We start from the raw sequence: 12,259 nt of genomic DNA, 5'->3' as shown, positions 1-12,259 counted from the left end.
GCCACCTAAGAAAGCTTTCAGTGGGAACGACCTGGTAACATATTTGGGATTTCTCCTGGAGCCAGGGAAAAACTGGTACTGTTGCTCCAGGGTCAACAACTCCAAACACTTCAGGCAACACAGGGAGGGCCTGCAGATTTGCAGCCATGTGAAATGGTAGCAAAATAAGCCTAAATGTTTTTACTTCTTTAAATATGAATCGGTTGTGGTGCTGATCATTATCTCCTGCATCATACCTACCGTCTCAAAGCAGCTCTGTAGCCCAGCAGCATCCCAGAAAGAAGCTGGAATCCCTTCTAGCAGAGTTCACAGCTGAACATGGGTCACCACAGCTGAGACGGGCACTCTCTCCACCAGAAGCTTTTAGTTGTTGTTGTTTTAAGAGAAAATTGCATATATTAGTCAGGCTTTGAAGTTACTACCAGACTGTGACAACCTGAAGACAGGAGGAGAACATTATAGCTGGTTTTAAAGATGAGGGGAGCGTTGACCTGCTCAGGTCTCCCAAGGAGCTTTGCCTTTCAGAAACTTAGAGAAACTTAAGAGAAAGTAAAGCCCAAAGTATTGCAGTTGAAAGGGTGGTTATATTCCTATCTGAAGCGAGGACCCTAATCTGCAGTGGTGGAAGTGCACACGACAAAGAGCCACATTACTGTCAGAATACCCATGTCTGGGGCTACCAGACAAGAAATGTCAACAAATGGTTACTTCTCTGATTTACTAACAGGGAGGCTTTTTGCCTATAGGCCACTGGCTTAAAGCTACTCTAATAAGGAACAGTGAATTTAATCTGATGGCTCCTAATTAGCCCTTCTGAAAGGGGAGTTGTGGTTAGTCCAGTCCTGGCAGACAGGTTTCCATGTACCAACTGATGCTACCATGACTGGTAGCATCTGAGACTGGTGGACCAGGTACTACAGGAGAGCAAAAACCAGCCAAGACCACCTTCCTGCTCCTTGCAGGCAACCACCACCAGGATTTTGCCAAGCCTGTGTGAAAACTGTGACTTTGCTGCTTGCTTCTTCACACTGCCCTGGAGGGTGGACCCTTCTCCAAAGAGGTGCTCCTGGTATGAGGAGAGAGCCAACCTGGCAGTCTGCTCAGCCCAAAAAGCAACACCAGGGGGTTATAGTTGATTTATCACCATTTCCACACAAGAAAACCGCTTGTCTTACACATCTGAATGCTTAAAGACTGGCAAATAAGACAAGCCCAACTTGGTGACCTCTGTCAACATTTAAGCCTCAGGATAAACCACAAATTACCATGATTTTTCAGGGTTTTCTACCGAAGCTTCCCAAAATGGTATTATCTAAAAAAGACAACATGAGCAATGGGTATAGAGTGAGTTTCCCATTCTCCATTCCCACCCTCTTTTGCCTTTTTCCTGCAGAAGATACAGAAATTTCTAAAGCAAAATAAAAAGGAAGATGAAGACGACAGTGGACAACCTGACCATTAGACCTCAGGAAAAATAGCATTGAAAAAAACAGCAAATCAGGTAAGGATAAGCCCAGCCTCCTGTATCAGCCCAACTTACCTTCACTGCTTTCCTGCTGCCCAACTGCGTTACGGTGGTTGCACACACATCCTACTGCCATGGGGTTCCTGGGATTTAGGCTTTCATCCACAGCCAGATACAAAATGGAGCTGTTGTATTCCCTGCACTATAGCCCTTCAGACTTCTACTGGTAGGAAACAGCAGAGAAAACTGCAAAGGCAATGGCAGAACTTCCAGCTTCTCTGGATTTGGCTTCTGATGCAGGGATATCTGCGGTGCCACCGTTCCCACGGAGAACCTTGTCCCTGGAGCCTAGAGCTTCACAGGAGCCTCTGCCAAAACCATACCCTTTGGTTTTGCTCTCCCCCTCAGACTGCCCATCATTTATTCTGGCCGAATCCTGTGATATTTCAGTAGAGGAAGGGATAATTACTGCTTGCAGGCAGCCCAGCTGACGGCAGCTTCCCCATGGCCTCTGCTCTCAGGCCACCACCAGCTGCCTGCAGCCGGGCTTTGAAATTGTGTGCTGCTCCCAGAAAATGATGGATCTACCCAAATGTCCAGGACTCCATACCCATCACTCACGGCTTAGGGATGTGTCTGGCTCAGGTCTGTTTGGGGACCAGCTCCTTCCTCAGCGGCAGTCCAAGAGCATCCAAGTGGCCACCTAAGAAAGCTTTCAATGGGAACGACCTGGTGACATGCTTGGGATTTCTCCTGGAGCCAGGGAAAAACTGGTACTGTTGCTCCAGGGTCAACAACTCCAAACACTTCAGGCAACACAGGGAGTGCCTGCAGATTTGCAGCCATGTGAAATGGTAGCAAAATAAGCCTAAATGTTTTTACTTCTTTAAATATGAATCGGTTGTGGTGATGATCATTATCTCCTGCATCATACCTGCCATCTCAAAGCAGCTCTGTACCCCAGCAGCATCCCAGAAAGAAGCTGGAATCCCTTCTAGCAGAGTTCACAGCTGAACATGGGTCACCACAGCTGAGACGGGCACTCTCTCCACCAGAAGCTTTTAGTTGTTGTTGTTTTAAGAGAAAATTGCATATATTAGTCAGGCTTTGAAGTTACTACCAGACTGTGACAACCTGAAGACAGGAGGAGAACATTATAGCTGGTTTTAAAGATGAGGGGAGCGTTGACCTGCTCAGGTCTCCCAAGGAGCTTTGCCTTTCAGAAACTTAGAGAAACTTAAGAGAAAGTAAAGCCCAAAGTATTGCAGTTGAAAGGGTGGTTATATTCCTCATAAATTCCACTTAACACAAGTGAATTAGCAGAAGAGAAGGCACTTTCTCAGAGCATTATTTTTGGGACTGACTGGCGTTGACCTGCTCAGGTCTCCCAAGGAGCTTTGCCTTTCAGAAACTTAGAGAAACTTAGGAGAAAGTAAAGCCCCCAAAGTATTGCAGTTGAAAGGGTGGTTATATTCCTCATAAATTCCACTTAACACAAGTGAATTAACAAAAGAGAAGGCACTTTCTCAAAGCATTACTTTGGGGACTGTCTGGTAAGAATGGGAATAGTCCCTTCACCAGTATCATCTGTTTTGAGTGTAAGTTCTGGGTGGGTGCTGCCCCAGTGGGTTTGTGGAGCTCTCTTGATAACGGAGCACAGATCTCCGCCGGGGCTTCCCAAACACTGCTGCTGCAAAAGCCACACGTAGATGGACAACACCTTTAAAGCCTCATTTTATATTTTGAAATGTATCTCACTGAACCTCTGTATCATAAGGATGTGGTTGCCTCATTTTGTTAAATGCAATATGCATTTAATGAATGATTGTCCTGCCTACCGAATAACACCGAGGAAAAGTTTTAACTCCAAGTTGACACCCATAAAATATAACCACCAGGTAACAGGTTTGTATTTAAATTTACTTACTCTTGTTCATAACCTTCATGGCAGGTTTGAGTATTTGCATTGAGTTGCAGCAGACTGGAGGTAACCAGTCATAGCCAGAGAGCTTTAAATCAAGTAACATGAATGTACCAAATTTGTTTCTTTTACCTGCCAACCTCACTAGGGCCGTATCTTAACGCTCAATTTTCATTCACTTGATGTAGTCTTCCTTCAGATTTATACACTGAGTCGCAGGCAGGAAAAGGAGATTTTTTACCACCGCGTGGTAAAGAGTATTTTTTCAGGAGCTTCTTTAATTTCCCCGCACATTGTAGAATAGTACACTGCAAAATTGAGAGGCACATTTCAGAAAGTTTGAGGGAAAGAACTACGAAGAAAATGGAGAAAATCTAGCTTAACAACTCTTTCAATTTTGAAAATTGCAATTTGACAGCAATCCTGTGGGCTAGGAAATAAACGTTCATGCCTTTGCCTCTATAGTCATTTGATTGATGTCAAATTGCTTAAGATGAAATAAAGAGTGAGATGCAGTCATATTTTTCCAGCTTCTTTCTATAGAATTGGGGTCACAGTATTTGGGATCAAAAAGTTATTTATTACATTTATTTTCTACTGCTGATTGCACTTTAGCCTCTCAAAATCTTGGTTTTATCATGAAGATGGGCCTTTATATTTAGAACTTTGCAGCACTGCAGCTCCTTAAACAGGAAAAGTAACACTTCTGATACCCACCATTTTCAAGACCTAATCTTTTGACCACTAGGGATTTTAATGCTGACCCTACAAAACCCTTAAATGAACATATTTTAGAGCGTGTAGGTAAGTCTCACTGCCTTCAAAGGATATAAAGGCAATATAGTCACATATAGGAATATATGTCTTCATGTCAATAAAGGCTCTTCCATGGCCTTCTCTAACCTGTGTGCTCCTGGTGATGCCAGGATGTGGAGAAGGTGAAGTCACTTGCCCAAAGGCCACCTGCAAACATCCAGAACCCAGATTTTGCTCATTGCCAGGCATCAAAAGCTGTAAGTTGTATCTCAGAGAAAAAAAAAAAACTGAATTATCAGGAACACTGTGATCAACAGACCTCACCCTCCACATACGTTTCTTGCAAAAACAGGTGTTATTTTACAACACTTCAAAAATGGAAATAGGGGAGGGTCCAGGTGGCTTCCTCATTTAGATTGAAAACTGCTTTTGGATAAAGGTAGGTGAGATAAACCCATCCCTAGATTTTCTATAAAATTAAACAATTAAGTGGTTTTTTAAATGACAATTCAACTCCTAATGCAGAGATGGCTACGATACCATTTTATTCTCATATGCTATTCCATTCATAATTTTTACAGTATTTTGAATTTCAAAACAAAAAAGCAGGCAAGACAATACCAGGAACAAAATGACACTGGCAAAAGATGAAAATTCAGAGTAATTAAAACTGCTCTTGATTCTATTTTTACCAAGGTTAAATGCCACGTTATGGTTAACTTTATGTATCCTACAGCTTTTCATTCATTCCAATACCCTCAATGTTTTTCAAATGTAAGAAATTTAAGAAAGAAAAGCCCAGAACTGAAAACAAAAAGCTCCTCAGCATTTAATATTACAACACACATAGAAATAAATGTGATTAGTCACCAATGTTGGGGGGGGGGAGATACTACTAAAACTTTATAAAGATAATTATCCGATATAAAAAGCAACTAACAAGACCATTCTGTGTTGGATATTATCCAGAAAAAAAATTAAACCTATGTTGCTGCTTCAATACCATCTAATACTAGGAACTGGCAGAAAAACATCTATTCTATGAATAATAGCTCAACAGTCCCAAAGGACATCAATACATGAATAAGAAAAAAAAAAAAAAACAAAACTCAAGCCTTTCCAAAATGGTGCTAATGCTCCACTGAAACTTAATTTTATAATTTACTGGCAGTCAAGATGGCAGGAAATAAAATAATTTGCTATATATTCTGCACAACAAACCCCCTGCTTTTCCTGGGAAGGGTAATTATCCCTAAAAAAAAAAAAAAAAAAAAAGAAAAAGAAAAAAATACGACATCTCATATTAAGCTAAAGTCTCATCAAGAAGAGAAAGAGTGCCTCATTACATGTAATTACCAGGGAATTAGAAACATCATTTAACTAAATGAGCGAATAATGCTCAGGATATTGAAGAAACTTGCCTGCACTTCTGCAGAGCACTCTAAGTCCCATTACAAAAATTGCACCTCTTTAATGGAATAATTTTAGGCCTTGTCTGCCTTGCTTTAAAAATAAAGAGCCTCAGAGAGGCAGAAAGAGGCTGAAACTACCATAAACAACTGTTGAAAAGAGCTGCAGAGTAGGAGTAGTCTCTACTGGATACCATGATTTAAAATGACTCATAATCTAACATAATCATGAAAATTAAACCTAAGGACTTGGGTGGGAGGATGGGAGAGAGGGAGGGAAACGAATTACCCTTTTTAATTGTACTTACTCAAGACTACAATGTATTTATAATTATACATTATAGATAACGGGTGAAAGATTCTAGGTTAAAGGTAAATCTCATATAGAGGGATGAAAGGCGGCTGCATTAGAAGGCAGCTCAAATAAAAAAAAAAGAGCTTACCTGCTGATAGATACTCACTGTCCTGCAATGCAATTTTTTTCTAATAGTAAAGAGTTACTGGGAGGATTAATAATGCCCATGATAATGCATTACATGCAAATGACATAAAGCACAATCTCTATTTTGCAAAATCTGTATCTGCCTGTAAAGGTGATTCTGATGCTCCAGCAACAAATAAAATCTGGAAAACATTATTTGCCACCATTTCGACGCAGAGGTTGACCCCGTGCCAAGAGAAACAAGGCTTTGCTCACTGATTTGAGCCAGAGGAATTGTCTCCAAGCCTTACAGCAAGTCACGAAATTGAAAAGATCTCCCTTGAGTTCAAAAGGTTTTGGTCAGGGTTTGAATCCTGGTTCCACATCACTCGGTGAGGAGCTAAATAACTCAAGTGATGTTACAGCAGAGCCCCATGGAAATGTCTTCAAACTGATGTACAGGAAAAGCATCACTGTTGTGTTTTTTTTTTTTAATAAAGCATCCTTAGAGAAATTAAAAATGCAGAAGCAAAACAAGAAATAAGGGGATACATACAAGGCATCACCTGACCCACGTACACCTCTATTAACATCTTCATCCTTCACTTCTTTCTCTCAGTAAACATAAAAACCCCTCACCATAGAGATTCTCAGCAAATAAGGGTGGCTTGTTCCTTACTGCAAACAGTTCCACAGCAGAGCGAGACGTTACTGTAACAAACACTGAAATAAGAGGAAGAAAAAGGAACCACGGCTCCAAAGTGCTGAACCTGGACATCTCCGCTGGGTAAAGCAGGATAGCAGAAAATTGATTATTTTTGCTGCTTTTGAGATCATAAACATTTCAGACTCTCACACAGGCTTGGTTTGTGATCAGAACAGCAAAAAAACCCTGTTTGCTTGGGGTTTTTCTTGTTTTAGTTTGGGGTTTTGGTGGCCATTTAGAAGACAATCCAGGGAAAAAGCTTGTGAAAACATGAGGGTGTTATTCAATATTTCAGCATGTCTGCCACTTGGAAGTTCTATTAGAATTATTATTTGAATTATTCCCAACTGTAGAAATAGAGGCTTAATGAAATTTTAAATATTTAAACAAAAAAATAAAATTACCAGTGACACGGAGAGGGAGGGTAAACAGAATTATATGGAAACCAACGAAATTTCCTGAAGGTGAAGGAAGAGAGAGAAGGAGCTGGTTAACTGGCAGGGGGTAAGGTCATTCCATGTTGGTGAATCCCAACGCTGCCAAAGGCTCCACAACCTCAGCTACTGATCACAGAAAAGCCAGGGTTTATCCTGTATTTGGACGCTTGCAAACAACTTCCAAAATAGGTTCCATCCTACGCTGGACCCATCAAGGTACTGTCTATAATGGACACTTCAGCAAAAGGCATTGTTCTTACCAAGTAATTGAAGAAGGGTACTGGAGGGGCTTAACCTTAATTGATTTTTTTTTTATTATTATTATTCCTGGTTTCCTAAGGAAATGAGATTCGTGCAGTGAAATTGTCTGTGTCTGTCTGCCCGTCCCTTCTCCTCTCATCCCCACTAATAACTTTGGAACTGATTGACCAATTACAGCCCAGTTGGACAGAGGAAGGAGGTCTCAAAGGTATCACGTTCCCGGCTCCCTCATGAAAGCAGGCAGCCAAGCAGAGGAGACAGCCTTTAATAACCTGCCCGAGAAGGGTGGGCCTGGAAATCCACCTGGGAAGAGTTTCCTCCTGATTGCAGAAGAGTTTAAGTCCAAACGTGATGTCTCAAGTGTCCAAGGAACTACCACAAAACTCAACTTTGTAGAAAATCAGACTTTTGTCCTGCGACTCATTGAATTACTCATTCACTATTTACATAAATTCAGGTTTTGTAGAGATAATCTTGAAACCAACACAAGAAGAAAGAAGACACAAGAGATCAGGAAAGAATCACAGAATTGTCTAGGTTGGAAGGGACCTTTCAGATCATTGAGTCCAAGAAATAAGACTTTGGTTTGCATTGGCGGCCTCCATATTGATTTTTGCCTCAAAAAAAAAAAAAAAAAAAAAGCTGTAATTCCAAAAATTTCCTTCCTTCCTCAGCCCATCCTTAAAGATCTCACTTCTAACCCCATTATCTGCCTAATTAAATTTTGGATGTATAAAACTGTTAGACCCATCTTTTGGGAGACTGTACGCTTTAATCGCAATTACATGCTGCATATTTCATGATATATATCTTTTGAGTATAATTAGGAATAAAAAATGTAATCCCAAAAAGATGTTTAATAATTTAAATCCTGAGGATTTGATTAAAAGCATCCGAGAATTGCAGATGACAGGGAAAGAACAGTGACTCCATTATAACCACGGGGAAAATTCAAGGACTTTAAGCACTACTTTTATTTTTCAAACCAAGCACCATGATCTTAAAACCAAAGATTTTTAAACAGGAGCAGATAAATACGTTTCCCCAGATACAGTCCTGCCATTTCATTTGTGGAATAGGACCGAGGGTTTTCTACAAAAGGGCAGATGTTTCACTTGAAAAGTTTATCCACTAATATTTCTCGCAATGTTTCCCTCCAAAATCTCATTAGCAGAAATTAATGTGCTCTGACAGAAACAGGGCACTTCTCTTACCGCTCAGGCAGCTTCACCTTCCAGCAACCGTGTGCTTGTAGGCCACTACATACAGCCTGGGCAGGAAGAATCAAACAATCTCAGCACAAAAAAATAGAGATAGAAGAGAAAAAGCCAAAGTTATGGTCTCAAAACACGTCACTTACAAATATAAGAGAGATTTATGTCACCAGTTGACGTATTTAAATGATGCAGAGTCTGGTATGGACTATCAGCAACAAGAAAAAAATATTAAAAATTACTATATATTCAAATAAATGTCAAAGAATAGTCTATGTGCCCTCATAGGACTGGGAAGAGGGAGACATTTCCCACTCACAAACACCCCACGTGTTGGTTTCCAGGGAAAATACAGCTGCAGCCTCCCAACCACTCGGCAGCAGAGAGGAGCATCCCAGAAGGCACAACGCAGGAGATGCACGTGTGACGTGTCTCTGTGGGGCAAGAAAACCCATTCATCAATAAAAGACACTGGAAACTGAGGGTGTGAAACATGGCAAAAAAAAAAAAAAAAAAAAAAAAAAAATATATATTCTTGATGTCTTCACTCCTTTGTCTGCCTCACAGGCTACAGCTCTGCAATTACTTTTTTTTTTTTTGAGATTTACAAAGCAGATTATAGATTCTCTACTTAATAACCTTTGATTTGCAGGGCCCGAGTTATACATTTATATTTCTGCCTAGTTAACATGTAGAAATATGATGGCACATTTTATTATTATTTTTCAAAGCACAACCTCTAAAAATGCTTGCACTTTCTACTTTCATCCTGTTACATCTATCCTTCACTAAAGTAGCAAATAAAATAAATCTTTTTATTCTGTTGGAACCTCTTTACGCTACTTAGTACTACTGTATATCAACACAATAGTGTATACTGTACTGTCATGTAAGAAAAACTTGCATTTAAGAAAATTCATCTCAGGATCTTAACTCCATCCTTGAACAATTTTGCCTCATTTACCTTTACACGGAAGCACTGGTTGTTCAATTGACGAAAAAAAATTACATCACAGGAATAAAAAAAGATTAACTCAAATAACTCCCCACAGTAAGTCCACAGCAGAGGCAAAAAATTAAACCAATTAGACGAGCAAGGATTCAAGAAGCCTGTTGGAGCCCTCTGCCTTCGCTCGGCGACAGGGAAACGCGCTTCCTTATTCTGTGCCTTCGTTGACATCTGTGGAATGAGAATATTCTTCTCTCTCAACCTCTGGCTCCTTTATCTATTTAGAGAGTGAATTCTGGAGCCGGGGTCATTTCTCACAGGGCATCTCTGCGGCGCTGAGGATCGGGCGAGCGCTGCCGCTTTGTTGTGGCTGCAGAAGAGCCGTGGGTCACGGGAGACACAAGCAGGGAAAAGCCACCCTTGCTCCCTTTAATTGTTGGTGAAGAAATCATAGCTTTGCTTTTCCTTGATGCTACCTTGCTCTTTTATTACCAAAAGAGAGTATCGTGGGTTTCTCCAAGTGGGGAATTGATTAAAATACACGACTACGCGCAACTACAGCTTCATGCCAGCTGATGGTGCAAGCTTAAACTACAATTATTGTGAGATTGATGTAAAAGAAATAGTGATACAGCCAATTCGAATCAGGTACTCTGCTTTATTAACCATACAGAATGAATACATACGTTGGATTTAAGAAATAGGATCGTCTTCTTCAACTGGGTGGTCCTGCAGAGCTGTCTCCCAGGTGTGCCAGGACACGCTGACGGGGGAACCAGAGCTGAAATGAGATTTTCTGCTAAAGGCAGCATGGGCCATGGAGGAAAATAAAAGCTTAAGAATTTCAAAGCTTTAAGTAAATAGGAATCCCTGCCTCGGTTACAAAGACGACTGGCTGGCTGTAACAGGAGCAAGGGCAGGTGGAGGAATGAGGAGAGACAAACTGAGCAGCGCAACAGCCAGAAGGACAATTGGTACTCGCTTATCGTTCCTCCTCAAAGACAGAACCAGTTAAAACCACACCATTCCCAGCAGATGCTCCTCCAACCTGCGTTGGAGAAATTCCACAGACGGAGACGCCGCAGCTTCCCCAGGCAATTTATCCCTGGGCTTAACCATCCTCACACTTAGAAAGTTTTTCCTAATGTCTAGACTAATCTCTGCTGCAATTTAAGCTCATTACGCCTCCTCCCAGTCCCGCTGGACATGGAGAACAGTTTATTCCCTTCCACTTTGCAGGTAATCACAGGAGACTCTGAAGACCTATTACATCCCCCTGCCTTGCTGTCACACGTTGGCACACTCACACCTTTTCATGCTATAGAAAAACATAGGATATAGCCCAAAAGTGCCACACACGTGGCTTTATGAAATAAGACATATTCCATGGGAAGTGCCTTTAGCATATTAGTTATAAGAATATCTGGGCGAGTCCCGTATTTGACTTTTCATTTCTAAATTCTACATACCTAAACGTATTACAAAGCATCCCTTAAAATACTGTTTTGAACAAAGGAGCCTGATGTGTTTCAAAGGAAGCGCCGCGTGGCTGGAGGGCCACAAGTTGTATCAGTTGCATATTGATGAAAAAATGACTAGCATTGCGGTTATGATTACACCAAACAACATAAAAGCAGCTAATGGCCTAATCACCAGGACAGATATCTGCTAGTCCAAAGAAATGGGTTCTGCTCCAGACCACTAATACCAATTGCTGACGGTGGACGTGTCATTTAGGCCAACATTTGCAAGAGCATCCAACGGTAGGAACCACCCAGCTTTTGGGGTATCTGTCTTTAACAGATGCACTGCTGAACCGAGTGACCCCCACGACGCCAACTATAGAAAATCCTTCATTTTCAAGGCAGTAAAAACAACTGGACACTTCGAAAAGTGTGAGATGGTTAAGGAAGATGGAGCCAGCGATACCTACGCAGCTTTGGAGACGTCATTCTCAACAGCATCACTAAAATCTGTGTTCAGAGCTCAGAGTTCAGCTCAGGATTGGTTTTGCTTGGAAAACGCCCATCTAAAGGACACAGTTTTTTAATATGTATTTGTTAGAATGGCAGCAGCAGCACAAAGCATCACGTCTGAGATGAGGCAGAGCTCCAGCCCTGTATGTGGTAACTGTACACTGATTATTTTGAAGCACTGCCCAACAGAAAAAAAAGTACTTACCAGCTCCTGTAAGATCTGGGGCACAGATGCCACTTGGCTTCCAACACCACGGCGTTACGAGGCTCTTGTGAGAGACAACCCGGGCCATTTTTTCCTGCAAGCAGTCCGTGGGGATTGATGACTCTATTAGAATGATGGCCGTGACTCCCTGTTTTCTGTAAGGGCCTCGACACCGAGCAAAAAGCAACGGCTTAAGGAGCTTTTTTAGATCTCAATTCCTCTGCTCAAGAGTCAGTACATCCTCTTTGTTCGGCTGCTTCTTACACAGGTCAGAAAAGGCTCGTTTCGTGATTTCTCCAGCTTATGAACCTCTGCCTTCACCTGCATTTCTAGAAGTGAGCTAATAAAAGGAAGATTAATCTTGCAAGAGAAATACCTATATTCCAACCGCATCTATTCGTACCCAAGATACAGACATAGCTGTAGCCCTGACCAATTTCTGTTTCTCTTCTCCGTTATGCTGCCTGCCTCACCATTTTCTACAGGTTGGTTGTTTCGAGGATTTACATAAAACACCAACACACCACAAGAAATTTTCC

Source organism: Calidris pugnax, unplaced genomic scaffold (assembly GCF_001431845.1).
Source record: "Calidris pugnax isolate Ruff unplaced genomic scaffold, ASM143184v1 scaffold89, whole genome shotgun sequence".
Classification (NCBI taxonomy): Eukaryota; Metazoa; Chordata; class Aves; order Charadriiformes; family Scolopacidae; genus Calidris; species Calidris pugnax.
Note: the sequence above shows the minus strand (reverse complement) of the source record.